The sequence below is a fragment of the Diabrotica undecimpunctata genome, chromosome 6, assembly GCF_040954645.1.
Source record: "Diabrotica undecimpunctata isolate CICGRU chromosome 6, icDiaUnde3, whole genome shotgun sequence".
Lineage (NCBI taxonomy): Eukaryota > Metazoa > Arthropoda > Insecta > Coleoptera > Chrysomelidae > Diabrotica > Diabrotica undecimpunctata.
The window spans coordinates 14,269,149-14,283,077 of record NC_092808.1 but is presented as its reverse complement, the minus strand read 5'-3'; the positions used below and the strand labels follow the sequence as shown (position 1 = coordinate 14,283,077).

At 34.3% G+C, this 13,929-nt stretch overlaps 1 protein-coding gene across 2 annotated transcripts in view; it reads right to left on the bottom strand.

Annotated features, from left to right (window-relative positions):
- Window positions 1-13,929, bottom strand: part of LOC140443158 (oxysterol-binding protein-related protein 3-like) — a 130,615-nt gene that overhangs the window by 95,109 nt on the left and 21,577 nt on the right. The window lies entirely within an intron of this gene.

The window sequence follows — 13,929 nt, the reverse complement described above, 5'->3', positions numbered from 1 at the left end:
AATGGGAATAAGCCACAATTAAAGTTTAAAATAAGTTTATTGACGTTTCAATTTCCACTTCGCAAAATCGATATCAAAATACAAACATTAATAAATTAAACAAATTTTGTGTTTTTGTTGCTTGGTGAAAAATTCTTCTAATAATTTAATTTTATCTGACTCCTTTATATTGACAATTCAGACATACATTATATATTTTAAAGTAGACGACTTTAAAATTATATTGCCAATATTGTTGAGTTGCGTTCATGGGACGACTTTACTTGTAAGATAGTTCATTCGATTACATGAAATCAGCTTTAACTTGAGAACATCCGTGATAAACCATGTCAACTCCTTGTACTCGTCAGTAATAGATAATATAAAAACTAATATTGGTGACAATTACTTCTATTGTGTGTTGACGAAACCACTGATTCGTCAAGAAGATATATCCCTCATCTAATGATTGGTGTTCTAAGTGATCAGATCTTACCAAAATCCTATTTAATTTCATGCAAACAATTAGAAAAAACCATCAGAAGTTTTACAACAACGAGCTTTATCAACTTTATAAGGAAGCACCACTGTCAGACTTCATTAGAATACAAAGATTGCAATGGGCCGGACAATGGGAGAGGATAGGCTACCAAAACGAGCACTGAATGCTAGAGTGCAGGGAAAGAGACCGGTTGGAAAGCCAAGAAAGCGCTGGGAAGACACAGTAAACTGCCACGCACAAGCTCTTTTAGGAGTCCGTGTATGGAGAAGATCAGCCACAGACAAACAAGGGTGGAGGCAAAAAATGAAGGAGGTCAGGGCTCAATTTGGGGTGTAGTGCCGTAGAAGAAGAAGAATTAGAAAAAACCAATTGTGCAACAATATCACGTTTTGTACAAGAAGAAATATCAAATTTTTTTAAATAATAATAACTAATAGTATATAGCCATAAATTATTGCTTTTTTATCCGATACTGCACCATATATGGTCAAGGCAGGCCAACATTTACAAATATTTTATACCAACTTAATACACGTTACTTGTTTAGCACATGGAATGAACAGAGTTGCGGAAGAAATTAGAAAAATGTTTCCTTTTGTGAATTCCCTGATATCAAGCATAAAAAAGTATTCCTCAAATCTCCTATAAGAATTCAACTTTATAAAGAAATACTTCCAAATATTCCACTTCCACCAGAACCCGTTCGATCACGATGGGACACATGGTTGGAAGCCGCTTTTTTCTATTCTATTTTATAGATTTAAAAAATATAATTGACGCTTTAACGGATGAAAGTTCCCAATCACTTCTTCTTCTTCATGTGCCATCTCCTCTAAGAAGGTTGGCAACCATCATGGCAATTCGCACTTTCGATAACGCTGCTCTAAAGAGGTCAGCAGAAGTGCTGTTAAACCAAGCTCTCAAATTGTTTAACCAGGAGATGCGTCTTCTTCCGCGACTCCTTCTACCCTGTATTCCTCCTTGCATTTACAATGTTTTTTTATTTTTTCTTGGATATAGGTTTTCTGAATATTGAAAAATAAAAAAACTTTTTTCGACATTTCCCTACATGTGTGTATATTCATATTAATGTGTGAATATAATAACGTCTTTTCAATTAATCTTCTTTATGTGCCTTCTTCTACCGAAGGTTGGCGACCATCAAACGATAGGTTTCTCTGTTTTGTGCCGCATGTATTATGTTCGCAGCTTCTGATATTTGAAACCATTCTCTTAAGTTTTTCAACCAGGATTTCTTCTTTCTGACCAAACTTCTTCTACCTTCAATCTTGCCTTCCACGATAAGCGTAATTAATTTTCAATTAACAAGCATAAAAATTAATTCTATTTTATACATATTTCGATGGTCGGATTTATTACTGGAATATTTCCAAAATCGTGTATTTTGAACAAAGTATGTAGAATGGTTAAATATTAAAAACACTTTCTGAATCACTTAATTAACATTTAAAATTAGAGAAAATTGTATTAAATTAATGTGTTACAAAATATCTTCGAACTTTGACTTGCATTTTCCAACATTAGCTTAATTTACAATGTTTCAGTAATAAACCCGGCCGAAAATTCATAGTAAAGATTTATTGAATATTTTATACTACATATTAAAATTTATTTCTTAAAGTTTGACATATTTTTGTTGAGTTTTCTTTAATAGTTATTGAAACTAATCTGTCTGATCATTTCTCTTAATCTTTTATATGTGCGTGTCCTACTGAGATATATGAGTACCTCAAATGGTATCGTGGTATTCTCAAGCTGAGCTAAAGTTTTCTGTGCCAGCTGTTGAAAGATTTTAGGTTTTTTTGGGTTCATTTGTACCCAAATTCTTCATTTGGGTACAAATGATAACCTCTAGAGACTGTCTGTATCTGGTTCCATATATGTCTTATAAGTTTTTGTAGGGTTTCATGTTTGAATTTGTATGCAACAAAACCAGCGACATACTTCAAACAGTCAAGATGAATTTTTTCTTTCACCTCGTAATTGTCTGCGACTTTCAAAACGTCATCGTCATTTATATGATCCTCCTCCAAGTAGTGAGCTTCTATAAATGTATTTTGAAGTATTTTGTTCTCTTCAGACTGAAATTTTTTCGAATCTTCAGTTTTTTCTAGCAAATTAGACAGCATTTTTTGTGTCAAGCAAATATTTTCTGACGCCGAAATATCGCTTGGTAATTGAGAACTTTCTATTGAGCTGTTATTTACGCAGGATTCGCTAGTTTCACTAGTATTGCGACATTCTGTAAAGATCGCCGCCGAATGTTTTTCTTAAATATACCATCTTAATCTATATTTAAAATCTATTGTCGAAGGATGATCATTATAAGAATATAAGAAAAAAAGTTCTCTAGCACGTCTTGATTCAACCTCGAAGCTCGAAGTTAAAATATAGTCAACGTTGTATTTTGCAGGTAAGAAAGTAACTCTTTCAGAGATCTATTAGTAAGCAATATCCCTTTTTGAAATGGAATAAGTCCTTTATGTTTACCAACCCGTATTGAATTGACCATTTCTGACATTTCATCCAGTAGACGTGACTGCTTATCTAAATCTGTACCACATGCATTTCGTATTGGAGAATTGGCAATGAACTTACATAGAGAATTTAATAGATCAAGCCAATCATTAAATAGCTGAACAATTACAGCAGCTTATTTCCAGTAACTATCTCTTGACATAAGTCCATTTTCTTCAGCATAACTAATAGCTTTTGGCACATAATTTGACAATAATTGAACTGCAGGTGATGTAGTGTCAATTTATGCGCAATTGTCAATTCTGAAGTTATATATTTAGTAGCGCTTCAAAGTAATCCTTGTTGATTATTTTATTATATTATTATGTCAATAATAAAACCATGATCAATTATATGGTTTCGGGCTAGTTTAATCAAATGTGAAGGATCTGCAAAAACAAAAATATTTAAATACTTATCACAGGAGTGATTAATTTGTAAAAACAATTCATCTACCGCAAGATGCACAAATACATCTACCGGGACGAGAAATCCTACATCTCGAACACCGTAGTACCCTCTACTATTGCTTCGCAGGTGACGTCATGAGCGTCGGAGTACACGAGTACACATTTCTATTTCTTGAGTAGTATACCGGTATTTGTGTATCGTAGATACTAAACAAATTTCTTCAACGTGTTTCAGCAGCAACTTCCATTCATTAAATCAAATTTTAGTTTGCTTCAAAAAACTATTACTCAATTAGAATCATCAAAGTTTGCCTTGGTAGAAAGCATAACCTTAATAAAAGAAATTAGGTCAGCTTGTCAAAATGTTAAAGGTGACGCTGAAAAAGATATTTTTTTAAAATTTAAAACAATGGTTTTTAGAAACTTACCGAGGTAGCTGACGTTCTTGTTCGTAATTTTTGCGAAGAAATAGATTTAGAACCAAATATTTTTGTGAATTTAAAATATGCTCCCATTACATCCGTTGATGTGGAAAGAAAAGAAGTTTCTCAATTTACAAATATATCTACACAGATAGAAGCCATAAGTGTTTATTGGAAAATTTTGAAAAACGTTTGGTCATTTAATGTTTTCATATTTCTAAGAAATAGTATTTTACTGTTTACTACTTTTATTACAATTAATTAGTACATTACAATTACCTACTTAATTTTTAAATTTATTTATATTGTTTTCTAATTATTAAAATAAACATTAATTAATATACCATTATTAAATATATGCTTTCATTAACAGTATGCATAGTTTATAAAAAAAAATGCATATTTTCTCAAAGAAATGCATATATGATGCATATTTTTGGGTAAATTGTGCATATTTATGCACATATTTTTCACTTTTTTGCATATTTGCTTAGGTTACTTATATTAGTTATTCTCAACCCAATTAGTAAGATTTGGTAGAGGAAATAAAAGAAACATTTGAGAAAAAATTTTTGTAGAGCAGTGTAATTTGCAATAACGCGTAAAAAAACGTATCACCAGATTACAAACAGTTAAGATTAAATAAAATTGAAAGATACAAAATGACGACGAGCCAATACAAAATGAAGTATCCTGTAACCAGCATAGAATGCAAGTGATATCAGTGTAACAGCTATAAAAATTATATAGTCAGTTTTACTTTATTTTAAGTATTACAAAATAATGTCTCGAAATACAGCTATTTTATGTATATACTAGAGTAGTGTTTCATGTTTCCCATTATTTCCTTTTAATTACATATTACATAATACTAAACCTTTCGAGAAATTGCTTATTTACTACGAGCTATTTGTCCAAAGTTGACAAATGACGCAAAAAAACCAACAATGATTTACGATTTATAATAACCTGCTGCTTTTTAAACTAAAGGTACTGATTATTTTTGAAGGTTTCCTTAGAAGTAACTAATAATTACTCCATTCTATGCTGTTTTAATAAAAGTGAAACTAGTTATCAATTGTTTGTCCAACAAACTATTCAAAAAGTTATTAAAGCACTTTAATTGCAAGGATTTTAATGATAATTATTTATCATTCTAAAGTTTGTTTATATCGGACTTTTTTATTACATATCCTACATAAATAATTCTGAGTAGACAAGGCGAAAAGCTCTGGTTAGTTCGGAAAAATATCCGCATAAGATTTTTTTGCATGATCACTTTCATGAGATACCCCAAAATAAAGTTCAAGAGGTCGCCCAGAGTTAGCGAACCTCGGTAACCTGAGCAACTCGGTGGAAGATTGTGATAACCAACCCCGGTAGGAAGCAGAGTCAGGACAAACGAGAGCGGGAGAAACGGTCCTTCGAAGATTAGGGATTTGAGCAAAAGGTTAATGACCTCTTCTTTAAAAAAAACTTATTGTTATGAAAGCACAAAGAAAAGCCGGACGACCTAGCAAGCGACAAAGAAATAACGACTTACTGATCTGCACATGGAATGCACGAACCCTTTATACCCCAGGCGCTCTTAAATTGCGAACACAAGAACTGGATAAAATGAAAGTCGAAGTAATAGCGATTCAAGAGATGAGATGGACTGGTTCAGGAATTATCGAGAGAAAAGACTACAATTAATTACTATTTAAATGGGAATAAGCCAGAATTAAAGATTAAAATACGTTTATTGACGTTTCATGGAAAAGGAATATAATAACACATTACTTTTTCTGGATGTTTTAATCTCTAAGAACGATACTGGATACGAAACTCAGGTGTATAGAAAACCAACACACACCAACAGATATTTAAATTTCAAATCAAATCACAATATTAATATTAAAAAGGGAATTATTAAATCCTTATACGATAGAGCCAAAATTACTTGTTCTGACGAAAATTCGTTCTTGGAGGAAAAACATTTGTTAACATCTGTTTTAATAAAAAATGATTATCCTTTATCGTTTATAAATAAGGAATTTTCAACAATCGATCGAATAGAACAAAACAACTTAGAACGAGATCCTACAGCATATGCAAGGAATAATACGAGGAAAATAACAATACCATACATAAAAGGATTAAGCTTAAAAGCTTAAAAGGATAGGAAATAAATTCAACATTTCAACAACATTCAAAACAACAAACACGTTGAGATCTATTTTGTCCAAAACCAAACCTAACAATGAACAAGAAAGGACAAAGAATTGCATTTATAAAATACCTTGTGAATGCGATCAGTTTTATTTAGGTGAAACATCAAGACCATTAAATGTTAGAATAGGTGAACATCAATCCTATATTAAAAATAGAGAATTTGATAGATCTCAAATCTGTAAACACGCATGGGATAATGAACATGGGGTTCAATGGAATGATTCAAATATAGTCCTAAAAGAAACGGATGGTAAAAAGAGAAAAATCAAATAAGCGGCTCTAATTATGCTAAATGAGACGAATTGTGTCGCGAATTCCTCGGCAGAATGTAGTAGGATCTGGTTACCCATATTGAAAGAGGAAGTTATTAAAAGGAAAATACCAGTATTGGTAAGTCAGTAACATCTAGAGAATACATCATTTATGTTTTTTAAATAACAAACATATAAAATCGGAATTTGGTGTTTATTGAAGGTAAACTAAATGCACGATCAAATACTTACCATGTCGGTATAGTATTATGAGGTTTTTTCCTGGTTTTTCCCTCATAATTTACTATGGAATCACTAACGGGAGAATTTTACTGTCATCATGGCATGTATTTGTCTTTTTAAAGACGAATTACATTTTATGATCTTTTCTGACGGATATTCTCAAGTTAAAGTTGATTTCATGTAATCGAATGAACTATCTTATAAGTAAAGTCGTCCCAGGAACGCAACTCAACAATATTGGCAATATCATTTTAAAGTCGTCTACTTTAAAATGAATAAGGTATGTCTGAATTGTCAATATAGATGAGTCAGATAAAATTAAATTATTAGAAGAATTTTTCACTAAGTAACAAAAAATAAAATTTGTTTAATTTACTATGATGTATTATATTATATGAATTTATAATGTTTGTATTTTGAGAACGATTTCCGAAGTGGAAATTGAAACGTCAATAAACGTATTTTAACCTTTAATTGTGGCTTATTCCCATTTAAATAGTAATTAATTTAAAATGCCACAAGAAAATAGCTTCAGAACAATAAAAAGACTACAATATATACTATAGCGGACGTAGCACCCGCAGTGGTTTTCTTGTCAGTAAAAAAGCAAAGCAATTAGTCATTAACTTTAAACTCATAAACAACACAATATGTTATCTACGTCTTAAAGGAAAATTCTTTAACTATAGCTTACTCAGTGTACACGCACCCACGGAAGAAAAGGAATAGACGAAAAAGATGAATTCTACGACACCTCAGGTAAAGAATATGGATCGATGTCCACGTCATGACGTGAAAATAATTGCTGGGGACCTTAATGCAAAAATTGGCAAAGAGTCAAAATTTTTCCAGCCAACTATAGGATGTGAGAACTTGCATGAAGAGTTAACTGATAACGGGTTGAAACTAATAAACTTTGCAAGCACCAAAAACATGGTAGTAGGAGGAACAAGGTTTCCCCATAAAATAATACACAAAGGAACATGAAAACCACCTGACAACGAAACCGTTAACCAGATAGATCACATCCTAATAGATGCAAGACTTTCTTCCGACCTCATGGATGTCAGAAGCTACCGAGGTCCAAACATAGATAGTGACCACTTTCTTGTAATGGCAAAAATCAAAGGAAGAATATCAAACCTAAAGAAAGATAAACATATGAAACAAGACGGAATTGATGTTGATAATCTGCTCATTGAAACCATTGCGGGAGAATACGGGAGACAAATGGATGAGGAAACAGAGTCTGGAAGCGGGGGAAAATGTAAAGGAATTGAGGACAAAATGTAGAAACATTTAACAGAAAACAATAACTGAGAAAGCATCGGACATATTAAGGAAAACCAAACCAGTTAGACAAAACGAATGGTTTGTCGAGGAGTGCCAAGAACCAACAGATAACAAAAATAGAGCACACCTAAAGATAAATCATGCTAGATGTACAAGAAGAGCAAAGGAGGAATACCGGATCCTAAGAAGGGAAGAAAAAAGATTACATAGAAGAAAAAAATTCAATTTGAAGAAAAGCATTTAAAAAACATAGAATGACTGAGAACTATTCATAGAAGAATATATGATAAATGTGACTCAAATATTGATAGATCGCAGTTTGGCTTTCGGAAAGCACTTGGAACTAGAGAAGCAATTTTCGCTCTCCAGGTGCTTATACAGCGGTGTAGAGACGTTGATAAGGACGTGTATTTGTGCTTTGTGGATTTTAGAAAAGCATTTGACAATGTCAATCATGAACAATTGATAGATATTCTGCGAAAGACAGGTATTGACGACAAGGACATTCGAATTGTGGCAAACCTATACTGGGGTCAAACAGCAAGAGCAAAAATTGGCAAAGAACTCACTAAAAGTGTGCAGATCAAAAGAGGTGTCCGTCAGGGGTGTATATTATCCCCACTCCTATTCAATATTTATTCCGAAGAAATATTTAATAAATGTATGGAAAATGCAAATGAGGGCATAAAAATAAACGGCGAGTTAACGAACAATATAAGATATGCCGACGACACGGTGATCCTTGCCAGTACCATAGACGAATTACAGCAGGTAATGGAAAGAGTTTATTCAGTTAGTGAGGAATACGGCCTGAGCCTCAACTTCAAGAAGACAAAGTGGATGCTGATAAGCAGGATGCAACAGCCTGCTCGAGAGTTACGGATAAGTAACATACTAATTGACCATGTAGAATCTTATATGTACCTTGGCACCAACGTAAATGCAAAATGGGAACAGGCCACAGAAATTAAGGCGAGAATAGAACGAGCTAGAGCAGCATTTAGCAATATGAAAAAGCTCCTCATAAGCAGGGATTTGTCTTTTCCCCTAAAACTACGTCTAGTTAAATGCTACATTTTTCCGATCTTACTGTATGGTGTGGAAAGCTTGAATATCTAGGCCACATATTGAGACACGATAAGTACCGTCTACTGCAATTGATTGTCCAGGGAAAAATAGACAGTAAGCGAGGGCCAGGCAGGAGAAGACACTCGTGGCTCCAAAATCTGAGGAAGTGGTTCGTCACATCGGTCGAACTATTCAGAAGCGCCGCAAATAAGATCAGAATTGCCATGTTAATAGCCAACGTTCGCAACGGACAGGTCACTTGAAGAAGAAGAAGAATGACTGAAAAATCAAAACGAAACTCGAAAGTTCTACAGAAATGTAAATATATAAATACAGAAAAGTAAATACGGTAAAAGTGGCAGATTTCGGATTAACGCGGTTCGTTTTGTACGATCAATATACATCTTAGGGTGTATCGAAGTTTTCCATCAAATGGGGCCCGCCTGAAGTATTAAACTACACCAGATTCTTGTCGAAATCGGACGTTTGGACGTACGGGTTGTGATGTGGGGAGTATTTACATGTAGAGAAACGTCTTATGGAAGATTAAAAACCACAGAAGTGGTCGAAAGAGTTCAGAAAGAAATCATTTTGGAGAAGTAAAAAGCTTGTTATAAAGATGCTTATGATGTGATGAGAAAATGTTGGGCTAACCGGAAAACAGACCTTACTTTAAATTACTGAAAGAAACTCTCATCAACGTTTTTCAAGGTTTGTTAGTCGACTGATTGGCTAGGTTGGTCTGCGAATATGTCTACCATAGCCCTTCATCATCGTCTGGAGTATCAATGAGCGACTACGAACAGACTTGGATCGTCTGTCAGACTTTATGCCGAGAGGCCAAAAAGACCAAATTATGAAATTTTCGACACAATATTTAATGCAGACCCTGTATATGAAGATCGAAAAAAATTTAACGATATTACATTTTCGTAAGGATATTTCGTAGCTGGTGAATTCATCGAACGAAATTCATCAAAAATTGAATGAACATCGTAGTTTCCAAGCGAAAGCGGGGTATCAATCGAATCCCAAGTTCTTCAGCTATTTTGCGGTCTTGTTCTTTTGAAGGGAATGACAAGTATGGACTGATAATTCTTCTTCTTAACGTGCCCCATCGCTAAGGACCTTGTTGATCATCATGGCCCATTTGACTCTATCTGCAGCCGTTCTGAGAGTTCTTTTCCCACTCCATTGTCTTAGATTCTTCGGTCAGGACGTGCGTCTTCTCCCCGGTCCTCTTTTGCCTTCCACCTTCCCTTGTATGACCAGCCGCATCAATTCGTATTTCTCGTGTCTTAGTATGTGACCAAAGTTACTCATTTTTATTTTCTTTATAGTGTTGAGTATTTCTTTATCTTTTTTCATTCTTCGTAGCGTTTCCGCATTTGTTATGTGTTGTGTCCAACTCAACTCCATACAACAGGACAGAGAACACGAAGCATCTCAATAGTCTAGTTCTAATTTCGATGTTGAGTTTTCCATTGCATAATATTGCTTTCATCTTATTAAAAGCACTTCTAGCTATCTCAATACGCCGTTTTATTTCCGTACTTCTATCCCATTCATTTAATTCGCAATCTAAGTACTGATATCTGTGCACCCTGTCTAAAAGTTTTCCTTTAGCATAAACACTGTCTTCCTCAATCTTGTTCTTGCTTACCACCATGATTTTTGTTTTATTTGTATTCAGTGCCATTCCATACCTTTCGCAGTATTGGGTAATGCGACCAACCAAGATCTGTAGTCCTTCTCTGCTGTCCGCAATGAGTATTGAGCCATCTGCGTATCTAAGATTATTCAGAAGTGCTCCGTTAACAAATATGCCTTCATTTAAGTCTTCTAATGTCTCTTACCGGCAGAATGGACCCAAGCATATATAACATCAATATACAAGAAAGGTAATAGAAAAAACTGCGAAAACTATCGGGGAATCAGCATTATATCGTCTATAGGCAGACTGTTTGGAAAGACCGTAAAGGAAAAATTGGAAATATATATACAAGATAAAATCGGAGAAGACCAGGCAGGTTTCACAGCGGGGAAAGCATGCTTAGATCACATTTACACGGTCGAAAAACTAATAGAAAAAAGAATGGCCAAAAATAGATCCGTCCATCTGGCTTTTGTTGATCTTAAGAAGGCATATGACTCAATACCTAGAACCAAGCTATGGGAAGCAATGGAAGACATCGAAGTTCCACGAAGATTAATAAACGCGGTAAAAGCACTCTACAAGAATAACGAAATAGCTATCAAAACGGGCAATAGAATATGCAGTCCATTTAAGACGACAAAGGGACTACTACAGGGTTGCTCCACATCCCCCACCCTGTTCAAAATATTCCTGGAAAAAACCCTGAAACCATGGAAAAGAAAGTGCGAAGGAATGGGTATACCAGTAAGGAACGAATATCTATATACGCTAAGTTTTGCCGACGACCAAATAGTGATCGCACAAGACGAGGATGACCTCAGTTTTATGATGAGAAAACTGGAGCAGGAATATACAAAGAATGGGATGGAAATAAACCTAAAGAAAACTGAATACCTAACAACGGAGAATACAGAAATAAAACAGCTGGAAATAGACGAAGGTAAACAAATCAAAGGAACAGGCAAGTATAAGTATTTAGGTTTCATAATATCAAACAAAGGAACAACGGAGGAAGATATAAAAAATAGACTAGGACAAACAAGAGACTGCATACGAAAATTGAACCCGGTACTATGGGAACATCAGCATGAAAACAAAGAAAAAAATATATAATACCATGACAAGAAGTATCCTCACTTATGGGTGTGAAAATTGGACAATAAATAAGAAAACCAAAAACAAAATAAGAGCAACAGAGATGGAATTCCTAAGGAGAAGCTGCAGAGTAACAAGAAGAGATAGAATACATAACATGGAGATTAAGAGGAGAATGGGAATGAACTCCGACATAATAGACTACATCGAACAGAAGAGGTTAACCTGGTACGGACATGTCAGAAGAGCAGACCAAAATCGGTGGATAAATAGAATAACAGAGTGGAGCCCGATAGGAAGAAGAAAGAGAGGCAGACCCCGAAGATCTTTCAGAGATGAAGTTGACGAAGCAATGAGTAGAAGAAACCTACAGGAAGGGGACTGGCTAAACAGGAAAAATTGGAGAAAACGGTTGAGTGAAGGAATACAGTGAAAACTGTGGAAATCCTTGTATATATATATAATGTCTCTTTAAGGCGCTACTGATAATTACTACTGATAATTATACCACTAAAATTATAGCTTTGGTTTGCATATTGCATATAACCTCTGTAGACCCCACCGACCGGTAATCCGACAAAGTGATCTGGTTATCTTAAGTGAGCCGGAGCAGGTGACCCGAACCTCAAGGATGACTCGAAATTCCTATCTCTATTAGTAATGTTAGTAAATATGTGACTTTTACTTGTGAGCATCCAATTTGTTTTTGAGACAGTTAATTAAAGCCTAAATACTCACTCTTTGCAGCAGACTCTGCAGGTGTAAAGGAGCATAAAACATTATCCTCAAGTTAAAAATACGTGCAGAAAGTGTAGAACGTTTTTAAAGTGAAGCATATGCTCATATTGAATGAGTAATATATGACTTATTCAGATTATTGCAACTTAAGCCTGCTGTCAAACTAATAGTCAGATTATTCCTTATAGATTTAGTTTTGTATCAAGCCATAGAGACTTACACGATGCAGCAAATACAAAAATATTGTAAAGCAATGGTCTAAAAATAAATTTGAAAAAACAAAAGATAATATTACGGAAATGTACTCAAATTAATTAACAATAAAACAGTGTCTGTGTTAACGAGAATGATATGCATGTAATCAGAGTGACGAAGTTGTCGTTAATTAAAGGAGTTTTTTAGGGAAAACTTTTATCTTTGCGTCATTTAATCACAGTCAAGGCCAACGAGAAAGAGAGGCCGTGGCGCGTAATAATCACGTAACCAACAGTATTTTATTTTGAATTGGATGACTTTATTGTGTCCAGTTCTGATTTGCTAATAATTATAATCGATTATCTCAATTATTACTCTATGTGCTTTGCTGCAGCGAAAAAGCAGTCATCGCCTTTGTATAAAAGTGGATTTTTTAATAATGAACTGACCGCACATATCACCAAATATTTTCTATAATCGGTTCACAATTTGTCGATAGCTCACTACAAGTTTAACCCTAATTAGAGAACTGAAATACAGAGAGGATAGGTAATACGATATAATAGTAAAAACCAACCTGAAACTGACGGTTTAAGATGTTTTCGACTAACCCACCTTGTATCTGAAGGAATACAATACAGCAGTCAACCTTATAATCCGATTACGAAGGTATGGATACATTTAAAACACATTGAACATTTTGACAGGTGACATTTTGCGCCTTTCCCCTTTAATACCTTACGATTACAACTACTATTACTTACCTCATATAATTACGATTAGAAAACTATTCAAATTCAAAATAAATAGGATCAACTTCGGAATCCGAGTCGTCTTGAGGGTTAATAATTAGCGGTTGTGTCTCTACGGTCGCATCAATTATGTTATCAAGATCCCATATTTTTTGTTCTTCTTCTATTACATGTCTTACTGTATCTTTCCAGTTTTGTTCTGTAATATGTTGTAAAGACTCGTATAACAATTCACGTACAGCTTGTATTTTATATGACGTATTTTTTCTAGCCACATAACTTTTCATTTGTGCCGAAACGAGTTCAATTGGATTTATTTCGCAGTGATAGGGTGGAAGTCTAAGGACTGTGATGTTTCGCCTTTCCGCCATTTTGTCAACTACGTATTTCTTGAACTTAGATTTGTGTTGCCGGGCAATTTTTAAAAATTCTGCTTTTACCATTCCATCTTCGTAAGGCAGATACTTATTCCGCAGCCAGTCAAGAATATCCTGTTTCTTCCACGCAGTCGTTGGAAGTCTTTCTACTAGTCGTGAATGATAAGGTGCATTATCTAATACTATAATTGAATT